We start from the raw sequence: 14,807 nt of genomic DNA on the forward strand, positions 1-14,807 counted from the left end.
AGTAGCTGCGCTACGCAAGCGGATTCCTAAAAACACGCAAAGGGAATAATGTGTAAATAATTTAGAGGTGATTCAGCAGAAGGAGTGCTTTAGTTAAGGCACGTTAAGATTACACTGGGAAACAAATCGTAATCTAGATAACTAGATCAATCTAACTGCGCAGATTAAACAGCTAACAGATACAGCAAAACACCGCTGTGCTCCGGAACAGGAAGTGATACAATACCGCAGTGAGAGCCAACCACCAGTAGAGGCAAGCCCACTTCTTTATGGTTACTTGGCAACAAACAATTTACGTGGGCTGTCAATAAAGTAACGGTCCTTTTTATTTTTTTCAAAAACTATATGGATTTCATTCATATGTTTTTACGTCAGACATGCTTGAACCCTCGTGCGCATGCGTGAGTTTTTCCACGCCTGTCGGTGACGTCATTCGCCTGTGAGCACGCCTTGTGGGAGGAGTCGTCCACCCCCTCGTCGGAATTCCTTTGTCTGAGAAGTTGCTGAGAGACTGGTGCTTTGTTTGATCAAAAATTTTTTCTAAACCTGTGAGACACATCGAAGTGGACACGGTTCGAAAAATTAAGCTGGTTTCAGTGAAAATTTTAACGGCTGATGAGAGATTTTGAGGTGATTCTGTCGCTTTAAGGACTTCCCACGGTGCGATACGTCGTGCAGCGCTCTCAGCCGCTGTCGTCAGCCTGTTCAAGCTGAAAACCTCCACATTTCAGGTTCTATTGATCCAGGACGTCGTGAGAGAACAGAGAAGTTTCAGAAGTCGTCGGTTTCAGCATTTTATCCGGATATTCCACTGTTAAAGGAGATTTTTTTAATGAAAGACGTGCGGACGGGTCCGCGCGTCGGGACGCAGCCGCCGCGACGCTCCGCCACAGGAAAAACACCTCTGTTGAAAGCCTTAAGGACAAGTTGGAACATGTCCTGCCTGTTAAACAATTTCTCATATACTCACTCCACTGAAAGCCATCAAAAGCCGCCTGGATTTTACAAATGGTTATCAACACGGAGGTGTTTTTCCTGTGCCGCCGCACCGCGTCGGCTGCGTCCCGACGCGCGGACCCGTCCGCACGTCTTTCATTAAAAAAATCTCCTTTAACAGTGGAATATCCGGATAAAATGCTGAAACCGACTTCTTCTGAAACTTCTCTGTTCTCTCACGACGTCTTGGATCAATAGAGCCTGAAATGTGGAGGTTTTCAGCTTGAACAGGCTGACGACGGCGCCTGAGAGCGCTGAGCGACGTCTCGCACTGTGGGAAGTCCTTAAAGCGACAGTATCACCTCAAAATCTCTCATCAGCCGTTAAAATTTTCACTGAAAACCAGCTTAATTTTTCAAACCGTGTCCACTTCGATGTGTCTCACAGGTTTAGAAAAAATTTTGATCAAACAAAGCGCCAGTCTCTCAGCAACTTCTCAGACAAAGGAATTCTGACGAGGGGCTGGACGACTCCTCCCACAAGGAGTGCTCACAGGCGAATGACGTCACCGACAGGCGTGGAAAAACTCACGCATGCGCACGAGGGTTCAAGCATGTCTGACGTAAAAACATATGAATGAAATCCATATAGTTTTTGAAAAAAATAAAAAGGACCGTTACTTTATTGACAGCCAACCACCAGAAGATATTCTGGTGGTTGGCTCTCACTGCGGTATTGTATCACCTCCTGTTCTGGAGCACAGCGGTGTTTTTCTGTATCTGTTAGCTGTTTAATCTGCGCAGTTAGATTGATCTAGTTATCTAGATTACGATTTGTTTCCCAGTGTAATCTTTACGTGCCTTAACTAAAGCACTCCTACTGAATCACCTCTAAATTATTTACACATTATTCACTTTGCGTGTTTTTAGGAATCCGCTAGCTTAGCGTAGCTACTAGCTCTTAGCCGATTTAGCATGGCGGCTTCTCCTGTCTCTCCCGCACTTTTCTGCTCTGGGTGTGAAATGTTTAGTTATTCCTCGGCCTCCTTTAGCAGTAATGGTACTTGTAATAAGTGTAGCTTATTCGTAGCTTTGGAGGCCAGGCTGGGCGAATTGGAGACTCGGCTCCGCACCGTGGAAAATTCTACAGCTAGCCAGGCCCCTGTAGTCGGTGCAGACCAAGGTAGCTTAGCCGCCGTTAGTTCCCCCCTGGCAGATCCCGAGCAGCCGGGAAAGCAGGCTGACTGGGTGACTGTGAGGAGGAAGCGTAGCCCTAAACAGAAGCCCCGTGTACACCGCCAACCCGTTCACATTTCTAACCGTTTTTCCCCACTCGACGACACACCCGCCGAGGATCAAACTCTGGTTATTGGCGACTCTGTTTTGAGAAATGTGAAGTTAGCGACACCAGCAACCATAGTCAATTGTCTTCCGGGGGCCAGAGCAGGCGACATTGAAGGAAATTTGAAACTGCTGGCTAAGGCTAAGTGTAAATTTGGTAAGATTGTAATTCACGTCGGCAGTAATGACACCCGGTTACGCCAATCGGAGGTCACTAAAATTAACATTAAATCGGTGTGTAACTTTGCAAAAACAATGTCGGACTCTGTAGTTTTCTCTGGGCCCCTCCCCAATCAGACCGGGAGTGACATGTTTAGCCGCATGTTCTCCTTGAATTGCTGGCTGTCTGAGTGGTGTCCAAAAAATGAGGTGGGCTTCATAGATAATTGGCAAAGCTTCTGGGGAAAACCTGGTCTTGTTAGGAGAGACGGCATCCATCCCACTTTGGATGGAGCAGCTCTCATTTCTAGAAATCTGGCTAATTTTCTTAAATCCTCCAAACCGTGACTATCCAGGGTTGGGACCAGGAAGCAGAGTTGTAGTCTTACACACCTCTCTGCAGCTTCTCTCCCCCTGCCATCCCCTCATTACCCCATCCCCGTAGAGACGGTGCCTGCTCCCAGACTACCAATAACCAGCAAAAATCTATTTAAGCATAAAAATTCAAAAAGAAAAAATAATACAGCACCTTCAACTGCACCACAGACTAAAACAGTTAAATGTGGTCTATTAAACATTAGGTCTCTCTCTTCTAAGTCCCTGTTGGTAAATGATATAATAATTGATCAACACTAGAGTCACACTAACTGTCAGAACGCTCGTAGCACGGGCCGGGGCGGTGGATTAGCAGCAATCTTCCATTCCAGCTTATTAATTAATCAAAAACCCAGACAGAGCTTTAATTCATTTGAAAGCTTGTCTCTTAGTCTTGTCCATCCAAATTGGAAGTCCCAAAAACCAGTTTCATTTGTTATTATCTATCGTCCACCTGGTCGTTACTGTGAGTTTCTCTGTGAATTTTCAGACCTTTTGTCTGACTTAGTGCTTAGCTCAGATAAGATAATTATAGTGGGCGATTTTAACATCCACACAGTTGCTGAGAATGACAGCCTCAACACTGCATTTAATCTATTATTAGACTCTATTGGCTTTGCTCAAAAAGTAAATGAGTCCACCCACCACTTTAATCATATCTTAGATCTTGTTCTGACTTATGGTATGGAAATAGAAGACTTAACAGTATTCCCTGAAAACTCCCTTCTGTCTGATCATTTTTTAATAACATTTACATTTACTCTGATGGACTACCCAGCAGTAGGGAATAAGTTTCATTACACTAGAAGTCTTTCAGAAAGCGCTGTAACTAGGTTTAAGGATATGATTCCTTCTTTATGTTCTCTAATGCCATATAACAACACAGTGCAGAGTAGCTACCTAAACTCTGTAAGGGAGATAGAGTATCTCGTCAATAGTTTTACATCCTCATTGAAGACAACTTTGGATGCTGTAGCTCCTCTGAAAAAGAGAGCTTTAAATCAGAAGTGTCTGACTCCATGGTATAACTCTCAAACTCGTAGCTTAAAGCAGATAACCCGTAAGTTGGAGAGGAAATGGCGTCTCACTAATTTAGAAGATCTTCACTTAGCCTGGAAAAAGAGTCTGTTGCTCTATAAAAAAGCCCTCCGTAAAGCTAGGACATCTTTCTACTCATCACTAATTGAAGAAAATAAGAACAACCCCAGGTTTCTTTTCAGCACTGTAGCCAGGCTGACAAAGAGTCAGAGCTCTATTGAGCTGAGTATTCCATTAACTTTAACTAGTAATGACTTCATGACTTTCTTTGCTAACAAAATTTTAACTATTAGAGAAAAAATTACTCATAACCATCCCAAAGACGTATCGTTATCTTTGGCTGCTTTCAGTGATGCCGGTATTTGGTTAGACTCTTTCTCTCCGATTGTTCTGTCTGAGTTATTTTCATTTGTTACTTCATCCAAACCATCAACATGTTTATTAGACCCCATTCCTACCAGGCTGCTCAAGGAAGCCCTACCATTATTTAATGCTTCGATCTTAAATATGATCAATCTATCTTTGTTAGTTGGCTATGTACCACAGGCTTTTAAGGTGGCAGTAATTAAACCATTACTTAAAAAGCCATCACTTGACCCAGCTATCTTAGCTAATTATAGGCCAATCTCCAACCTTCCTTTTCTCTCAAAAATTCTTGAAAGGGTAGTTGTAAAACAGCTAACTGATCATCTGCAGAGGAATGGTCTATTTGAAGAGTTTCAGTCAGGTTTTAGAATTCATCATAGTACAGAAACAGCATTAGTGAAGGTTACAAATGATCTTCTTATGGCCTCGGACAGTGGACTCATCTCTGTGCTTGTTCTGTTAGACCTCAGTGCTGCTTTTGATACTGTTGACCATAAAATTTTATTACAGAGATTAGAGCATGCCATAGGTATTAAAGGCACTGCGCTGCGGTGGTTTGAATCATATTTGTCTAATAGATTACAATTTGTTCATGTAAATGGGGAATCTTCTTCACAGACTAAAGTTAATTATGGAGTTCCACAAGGTTCTGTGCTAGGACCAATTTTATTCACTTTATATATGCTTCCCTTAGGGAGTATTATTAGACGGTATTGCTTAAATTTTCATTGTTACGCAGATGATACCCAGCTTTATCTATCCATGAAGCCAGAGGACACACACCAATTAGCTAAACTGCAGGATTGTCTTACAGACATAAAGACATGGATGACCTCTAATTTCCTGCTTTTAAACTCAGATAAAACTGAAGTTATTGTACTTGGCCCCACAAATCTTAGAAACATGGTGTCTAACCAGATCCTTACTCTGGATGGCATTACCCTGACCTCTAGTAATACTGTGAGAAATCTTGGAGTCATTTTTGATCAGGATATGTCATTCAAAGCGCATATTAAACAAATATGTAGGACTGCTTTTTTGCATTTACGCAATATCTCTAAAATCAGAAAGGTCTTGTCTCAGAGTGATGCTAAAAAACTAATTCATGCATTTATTTCCTCTAGGCTGGACTATTGTAATTCATTATTATCAGGTTGTCCTAAAAGTTCCCTAAAAAGCCTTCAGTTAATTCAAAATGCTGCAGCTAGAGTGCTGACGGGGACTAGAAGGAGAGAGCATATCTCACCCATATTGGCCTCTCTTCATTGGCTTCCTGTTAATTCTAGAATAGAATTTAAAATTCTTCTTCTTACTTATAAGGTTTTGAATAATCAGGTCCCATCTTATCTTAGGGACCTCGTAGTACCATATCACCCCAATAGAGCGCTTCGCTCTCAGACTGCAGGCTTACTTGTAGTTCCTAGGGTTTGTAAGAGTAGAATGGGAGGCAGAGCCTTCAGCTTTCAGGCTCCTCTCCTGTGGAACCAGCTCCCAATTCAGATCAGGGAGACAGACACCCTCTCTACTTTTAAGATTAGGCTTAAAACTTTCCTTTTCGCTAAAGCTTATAGTTAGGGCTGGATCAGGTGACCCTGAACCATCCCTTAGTTATGCTGCTATAGACGTAGACTGCTGGGGGGTTCCCATGATGCACTGTTTCTTTCTCTTTTTGCTCTGTATGCACCACTCTGCATTTAATCATTAGTGATCGATCTCTGCTCCCCTCCACAGCATGTCTTTTTCCTGGTTCTCTCCCTCAGCCCCAACCAGTCCCAGCAGAAGACTGCCCCTCCCTGAGCCTGGTTCTGCTGGAGGTTTCTTCCTGTTAAAAGGGAGTTTTTCCTTCCCACTGTAGCCAAGTGCTTGCTCACAGGGGGTCGTTTTGACCGTTGGGGTTTTACATCATTATTGTATGGCCTTGCCTTACAATATAAAGCGCCTTGGGGCAACTGTTTGTTGTGATTTGGCGCTATATAAAAAAAAAATTAATTGATTGATTGATTCTCTTTATCTATTACAGAACTCAGTTTTAATTATTATTGTTAGGAATAATCTATAGATCTATTACAGAATTCAGCTTTAAACATTACTGCTACAAATGTTAGACAAAGAACTTTCACTTTAATCCTTTATGGTTACTGGGCTAATGCTTTAATCTATTCTCTTTATCTACTTATCTTTTATGGTTGCTGGACAACCAATAATTTAATGCTTTAATCTGTTCTCTTTATCTATTACAGAATTCAGCTTTAATCATTATTGCTAGAAATCTTAGACAAAAAGAACTTTCACTTTAATTCTTTATGGTTACTGGGAAACCAATAATTTAATGCTTTAATCTATTGTCTTTATCTATTTATCTATTACAGAATTCAGCTTTAACCATTATTGCTAGAACACAAAGACCCCAAAGACATCCCCCTCGCTGCCCCCAATCACCATACCAAGTTTGGTGTCAATCGCTTAATCGTTGTGGTAGTTGACTCCAAACACAAATTGTGCCACATCCATACATCCAGGCTATTTTATATACCCTTACTAGCTGGGGTAGCCCTGCCCGGGTTAACCTGTTTTAGACATAGGCCAAATGCCAATCATTTTAATCAAAACAATTGCTCAACATTTGTTTTTGTAATGCGAATGTCTTACAAATGTAAGATTTAATGGGCTAAAGTTTGTCCAGCAGAACTATAAGAGGTGGACTCCCCAAACTAAGTGGAAATACTTGGTTAAAAGACAAACACATTTGAAGTCCTTCATGAGGACTTTGTTTTGCAATAAATTTATAACAAAATTACACACAAAAGATAGGTAACAGTAAATGTAAATATCAATAAATCAAAATTGAGGTAGTGGTGTATTTTACTGTTTTTACATTGCAATTTTACAAACATAAAATGGCTTTAAACAGCAAATGTAAATATTAGAATGGAGAAATATTTCTTCATGAAATTCATTTAGTGTTTTGTGACCATTAGTTTTGAAGACCCTCTTGATAGACAATGTTCCTTGTCATGCCACCTGGTGAGTGGATGTACAGCTGTTCTGGGTTACCAACCCTGGAGCAGCCGACATACAACTGGCAGTGGGAGAACACAGGCTCTGCCAGATTCAGTCCAACCACCTTAAGGGACTGTCCCTGAGCCTTGTTGGTGGACACTGCAAAGCTGGGTTTGACTGGGAACTGCAGACGCCTGAACTCAAATGGCATGTCTGATGGGATAAGTGGAATCCTTGGTATAAAGAAATCATCTCCCTTGGCCAAGACTCTTGGCATCAAATTCTTAATTGTGAGTCGCGTTCCACTGCAGAGCCTGGGTGGGTCAAGATTCTGCAGGAGCATGACTGGGGCACCAACTCTGAGCACCAAGCTGCGTGGTGGGATGCCTGCTGGTGCCAGGCTGTTAAGGAATTCAACTGGGTAGCTAACCACCTCATCTGGATTGGCACTGTGTCAACTGACATGTAGCTAGAGGCCTGTCCTGGAAGCTGGGCCAGAAGCTTAGCATTGGTGTCGTCCACTGCCAAGTTCTTTGGAGCAAGGATAGCACGCTCGCTCAGCCAGTTGTGGTTCTAGTAGTTACGATGGAGGTTTGGAAAGACTTTGGCCACCAACTCACATATGTCATGAACAGTGTGACCAAAGGGCAGCTTGACCTGGTCATCCAGAGTGTCAGAGTGCCCAGTAACCATAAAAGATAAATAGATAAAGAGAACAGATTAAATAATTAAATTATTGGTTGCCCAGTAACCATAAAGAATTAAAGTGAAAGTTCTTTTTGTCTAAGATTGCCAGCAATAATGATTAAAGCAGAATTAATTAAAGTGAAAGTTCTTTTTGTCTAAGATTTCCAGCAATAATGATTAAAGCAGAATTAATTAAAGTGAAACTTCTTTTTGGCTAAGATTTCTAGCAATAATGATTAAAGCAGAATTCTGTAACAGATAAATAGATAAAGAGAATAGATTAAAGCATTAGTCCAATAACCGTAAAGAATTAAAGTGAAAGTTCTTTTGTCTAAGATTTCTAGCAATAATGATCAAAGCTGAATTCTGTAATAGATCTATAGATTATATCTAGCAGTAATGATTAAAGCTGAATTCTTTAATAGATAAAGAGAATAGAATAAGGCATTAAATTATTGGTTGCCCTTAACTGTCTTTAGGAAGTAAAAGATGTCTTCCCTTTAACCTTTATGTATCTTACCAGCTTTTTCTGTCTTGTCATAAATGGTGAAAATACAAAGTTTTCAGACAGCAAATCTTCAAACTGTACTGGGTTGTACACCAAAGGTAATTATATTTTACAGATTCAATATAATGTTATGTTGAATCAAATAACTTCTTTGGTTGAATGTATTCAGACAGGAAGGCAAACTGGGTTGTACAGGACAGTCAGGTGCTTAACAGTTGAGAAACCAGTTTGTTCCCCGTGTCATGAGGATTCAGAATATATATAGTTTTTAGGGCTACATATTATAGTTTGGGTGGGGTGGAATTAGAATTGACCACTTTATACTTTTTGTACTCAGGCTTTCTTGATGACATCATCAGGATGGGGTGGGGGTGGGGCGGTGGAATTAGAATTCATTTAAGGGGTTGAATCGTGTTGCACTGCTCGCTACCTGCTTTCATTGATTTTTTTTCGATGCACATTGAATGCACCACAGACGGAAGCCATGAAGCTTAATGATTTCCTTATTGTTCCTTCAGTTCGGGACACCAGAGTGGCCATTGCTTTTGAGGGTGTTTATCTGTAAATGATCATTTCCCTACGTTGACCGCAGACGGCGGGTCGGTTTGAAGCTTGAAGCGCGAAGTAGTGCTTGGATCAGCTGTTTGCTGGTTCTCTGCTTCGCTGGTTTTCAGAAGCGGCAGGTCCGCAATGTTCAAGTTCAAGTTTATTTGGTTCAAAAAAATAACTTTGCAAGAAAATAAAACAAAACAAAATAAAACAAAACTGTTTTTTCCACCAGTCAACCCATGCAACCGAAAGGGTGTAGGTGTTAGCAAAGCTTATATACACCTACCCCCTTTTACCTCAGCAACTTTTACTTATCACAACAAAACCAAAACAAAACAAAGTGAGCAGAACAGCAAAACACAGACATCTTAAAATAATTAATAAACTTAAATTCCTCATCATATCCACACCAATAACACACATCGCATAATCCAAAAAAAAAAAAAAAAAAAATCAATAACTTAATTGTCCATAATTTAACCAACAGCTATATAGTCCTTCAAACATGAACTGAATTTTCAGAGAATTCAGAGCATTTAGACAATTGTCACATATTCAGAAAACAACAGTTCCTTATGTTGGCATTTAAACTGATTGACATTTGGACATTGCTTGAGTTCCTTCGCCAGATTATTCCATATTTTAGGGCCACTGTTGTGTGGGCCGCTGAAGAGGAGGTACTGCTGGCCCACCACCACAAGATGGCGCCCTGCTTGAAGTGCGGGCTTCAAGCAGGGTGACAGCTGTCACTCATCATCCGTACCAGCTGTCACTCATCCACTATTCAACACCATCACCATAAAGGCCGGACTGCAACTCCACCTCCCCGCCGAGAAATCAGCTACCTTGGAGGTAATTTTCTTTGCTGAACAAAACCTTGTGTAATAGTCTGAACTTCTTTTGCAGCCGTTTTCCTGTGGTGATTGCCTTATCTGTGGGATTGGCGTTTGGTGTGATCAGCGACGGCTTCGCTTCACACCCCAACCAGATAAGTGGTTAGACAGGAGCTGCACAAGTGTGTGATTGGAGGTGGAGGTGCTCCCTCCTTACTGAACACAGACTGTGGGATTACTGAGTGTGCGTACTCACACTCACCTGTGCTGTTTCTATTCTCTGCCAGCAGTCCCAGGTCTGACAGCTGAAGACGGTGACCACCTGGGGACCCAGGACTTGGCGGCTCCGGTGTTCTTCAGGTCCGTTGGCGGTGAGGGCCGTGTGGGATCTGGCTCGGTTCTGGACGGGCGTCTCCTATCCTCAAGCCTGCCCACACGTCACCCAACGTGTAATTGACTGTAGTCCCAAACTGATTGTTGTCTGTATTCCATTGTGCACAATTTACAACATTAAATTGTTACTGTTTGGCTTATCCATTGCCCGTTCTTTTACGCCCCCTGTTGTGGGTACGTGTTCCTACACTTTCACAACAGCCACAAGTAGAAAGACAGAAACCTTTCCTGGTCATCTGAGTGCCAGCAATTTTAAAATGATACAAGCCCCTTAAATTATATTTTCCCTCTCTCTCCTTAAAGAATTCTTGAATTCTGAGGGGCAGTTGCTTCTTTTTCACTTTATACATTAATTGCACAGTTTTAAACATAATCATATCGTGAAGTTTTAGTATTGTAAATTTAACAAAATGAATTGGTGTGATCTCGATAACCTACATTGTGAATTGTTCTTAATACTCTTTTTTTGAAGAATGAATAATGATTGCAGTATGGTTTTATCATTATTGCCCCAAACTTCAGCACACTAAGTCAGCTAGGGAGCAACCAATGAACAATACAGAGTATGAAGTGCTTTGCAATCAAGAACATGCCTTACCTTATTTAGTACTGCAATACTTTGACACTTTATTTTGAATATTCCAATTAATTCTTTCATCAATAGTAACACCTAAGAACTTATTTTCTTTGACACGCTCTATGTTTACCCCTTGTATATTTAACTGAATTTGTATGTCTCTATTGTAATTCCCAAACAACATTATTTTAGTTTTAGACAAATTTTGTGATAATTTATTAATATCAAACCATCTCTTTAACTTTATCATTCCAATATGTAAATTGGACAACAATTGCTGCAGATTTTCTCCTGAACAAAACAGGTTTGCGCCTGGCTAAACAGATCCAAAACTTTACATAAATCATTAATGTACAGGATAAATCATTTTGGTCCCAACACAGAACCCTGAGGAAGCCCACAAACAATGTCCAGATATGAAGAGCAGCAGTCCCCAAGTTGAAAATTTTGCTGATTGTTTTTAAGTGTCTGCACTGTATAGGTCCAATGTATCTGAGTGAGCTCTTGCAGCCGTACGCTCCATGTAGGGCTCTGAGGTCAGCTGACCAGCTTCTCCTGGCTGTTCCTAAAGCCAGGCTTAAATCCAGAGGTGATAGAGCCTTTTCTGCGGCAGCGCCATGACTCTGGAACGATCTTCTGCTGACTGTCAGGTCTTCAGAGTCTGTGGGACAGTTTAAGTCCAGACTGAAAACCCATCTCTTCTCCCTGGCTTTCAACACTGGCTAAGTGGTGTATGCTTTGTTCTGCTATTTTGCTCTGTATTTTTAGATTTTTATTCTTTTCCTTTGTCAATATTTTACAGTTTTATATTGCTATTATTGTGAAGCACTTTGGTCAGCTGCAGCTGTGTTTAAATGTGCTATATAAATAAACTTGAATTGAATTAACAGACTGTTTCTGGTTTTGTACATAATTTTTAATCCAATTCAAAGCCAATCCTCTGATCTCGTACAGTTCCATCTTTTGAAATAATATGTTGTGATCTATCGTATCAAGAGCCTTTTCGGGTCAATTAATAAACCTATTACTATTTTCCTTTGGTCCACATGACTACTGATCTCTTCTACTGAATCAAACAGCCAGTGGAGTGGACCTACCTGCTCTAAAACCATATTGACTTTCACCCAGCAAGTTATGTTGTTCTATAAATTTATCCAATGTCTTCATTAACCCCTCTCAAAGTCATTTAATGATGTCAATTGTGAGTCAGCTTTGTGTGGATTAAGGTCACGAACTGGGACTCTTGTCTTGTTGAGGGCAAGAAACCAACGTTTTACGCCGGAGTTTTACACAATGGTTGTCTGGCGTGAGCACCAGCCATGCGTAAACTTAAGTTGTCTATCAGGTAAAGGAAATAATAATAATAATAATAATAATAATAATAATAATTATTATTATTATTATTATTATTATATTAATAATAATCATTCCTATCTGAAAGGAAATGCTTTTGACAAAAACTACACATCACTCATCTTCAACCGCTTATCCAAGATCAGGTCGCAAGGGCAACAGCTCTAGCAGGGGAACCCAGAATTCCCACTCCCATGCCATACTGACCACCTCTGACTGGGGGATCTCGAGGTGTTCCCAGGCCAGTGTGGAGATATAATCTCTCCACCTTGTCCTGGGTCTTCCCTGGGGTGTCCTCCCAGGTGGACGTGCCTGGAACACATCCCTAGGAAGGCACCCAGGAGGCATCCTTACTAGATGCCCGAATCACCTCAGCTGGCTCCTTTCAACGCAAAGGAACAGTGGCTTTACTCCGAGCTCCTCACGGTTGACCGAACTTTTCACCCTATCTTTAAGGGAGACACATTCCACCCTCCTAAGGAAGCCCATTTCGACCTCTTGTACCGTGATCTACTTCTTTGGGTCATGACCCAACCCTCATGACCATAGGTGTGAGTAGGAACAAAGATTGACCAGTAGACTGACCAGTAGATTGAGAGCTTCGCCTTTTGGCTCAGCTCCCTTTTCGTCACAACAGTACTGTAGAGTGAATGCAATACTGGCCCTGCTGTGCCGATTCTCCAGCCAATCTCACGCTCCATTGTCCCATCACTCGTGAACAAGACCCTGAAGTACTGGAACTCCTTCACTTGGGGCAAGACCGTATTCCCTACCTGGAGTAGGCAATCCATCTGTTTCCTGCCAAGAACCATGGCCTCAGATTTAGAGGTGCTGATCCTCATCCCAGCCGCTTCACACTTGGCTGCAAACTGATCCAGTGAGTGTTGGAGGTCACTGGCTGATGAAGCTAAGAGGACCACATCATCTGCAAAAAGCAGTGATGAGACTCTGAAACACCAAACTGGAAACTCTCCTCCCCCCGCTTATGCCTCGATATCCTGTCCATGAATATCACAAACAGGATTGGTGACAAGGCACAGCCCTGGTGGAGGCCAACCCCCACCGGAAATGAGTCCGACTTACTGCCGAGCACACGAACACAGCTCTCGCTTTGTGAGTACAGAGGCTGGATGGCCCTCACTCCATACTCCCGCAGCACCTCCCACAGTATCCCCCGGGGTACCCGATCATGCGCCTACTCCAAGACCACAAAACACATGTAGACTGGATGGGCATACTTCCAGGCACCCTTCAGGATCCTTGTGAGAGTGAAGAGCTGGTCGGTTGTTCCATGACCAGGACGGAACCTGCATTGTTGCTCTTCAACCAGAGATTCGACTATCAGCCGAACCCTCCTTTTCAGCACCCTGGAGTAGACTTTACCAGGGAGGCTGAGTAGTGTGATGCCCCTGTAGATGGCACACACTCTCTGGTCCCCCTTTTTAAATATGGGGACCACCACCCCAGTTTGCCACTCCTTAGGCACTGTCCCAGACCTCAACGCAATGTTGAAGAGACCTCTCACCCAAGACAAGCATTTCTGGACAGATCTCATCAACCGCCGGGGCCTTGCCACTGCAAAGTTGTTTGACTACCTCAGTGACTTTCACCATGGAAATTGATGAAAATCCTCCATCAGCTTCCAGCTCTGCCCCTACTATAGCGGGCGCTCCATTCTGATGCAGGAGTTCCTTCTACACTACTATACAAAAACTACAGATTTTATTTATTTATATTTATGTCCAGAGATCTAGAATTCATTGTGTACATCAAGGATCTAGTGACCATGTACAGATTTTATTGATTTTTATTTATGTCCAGAAATCAAGGATCCAGTGACCAATGTCATATTTATTTACTTTAAGACTCAGTAAAATATTGTTGACATAGGAATCCATTAAAGCTTATTTGTAGTACTCAGAAAATTCACAAGAGGTATTGATAAGGGAATCGATAAAGAATCGGATTGATAAACAGAATCGATAATGGCATCGATAGCGATAAAATCTTATGAATACCCATCATTGATCATATCGCATTGTGGGGAATCGAATTGCCATTAAATATATATCAAATCGCATCGAACAGGGAACAGGGATGAATCGTACCGCATCATATCGTCATGTATCACTATATGTAGCGTATTGCTGGTAGTGTATCGAGTCGTTGTTACTGATGAGATTCACATGTCTATTAGGTACACATTGATAGTACCAGGTTGGGCTCCTTTTTGCCTTCAGAACTGTCTTAATTCTTTGTGGCATAGATTCAACAAGGTGTTGGAAACATTCCCCGGAGATGTTGGTCCATACTGACATGATGGCATTAGGCAGTCGCTCATTCAACTAAGTCTGCCCATTCTCCTCTGACATCACCAAGGCATTTCTGTCCACACAACTGCCGCTCACTGAATATCTTCTCTTTTTCGGACCATTCTCTGCAAATCCTAGAGATGGTTAGGCATGAAAATCCTAGTAGATCAGCAGTTTCTGAAGTACTCACGGGGAAGGTGATGGTCTAGCGGTTAAGCGTTGGGCTTTAGACCAGAGGATCCTCTGTTCAAAACCCAGCCAGACCAGAAAATCACTAAGGGCCCTTGGGCAAGGTCCTTAGTCCCCAGTTGCTCCCATTGTGTAGTGAGCGCCTTGCATAGCAGCACCCTGATATTGGTGTGTGAGTGTCTGTGTGTGAAT

General features: G+C 42.0%; 1 protein-coding gene across 1 annotated transcript in view; it reads right to left on the reverse strand.

The window, feature by feature from the left end:
* pigg (phosphatidylinositol glycan anchor biosynthesis class G) overlaps positions 1–14,807 on the reverse strand; it is a 345,004-nt gene that overhangs the window by 131,242 nt on the left and 198,955 nt on the right. The window lies entirely within an intron of this gene.

The sequence above is a fragment of the Thalassophryne amazonica genome, chromosome 11 (assembly GCF_902500255.1).
Source record: "Thalassophryne amazonica chromosome 11, fThaAma1.1, whole genome shotgun sequence".
In the NCBI taxonomy this organism is placed as follows: Eukaryota; Metazoa; Chordata; class Actinopteri; order Batrachoidiformes; family Batrachoididae; genus Thalassophryne; species Thalassophryne amazonica.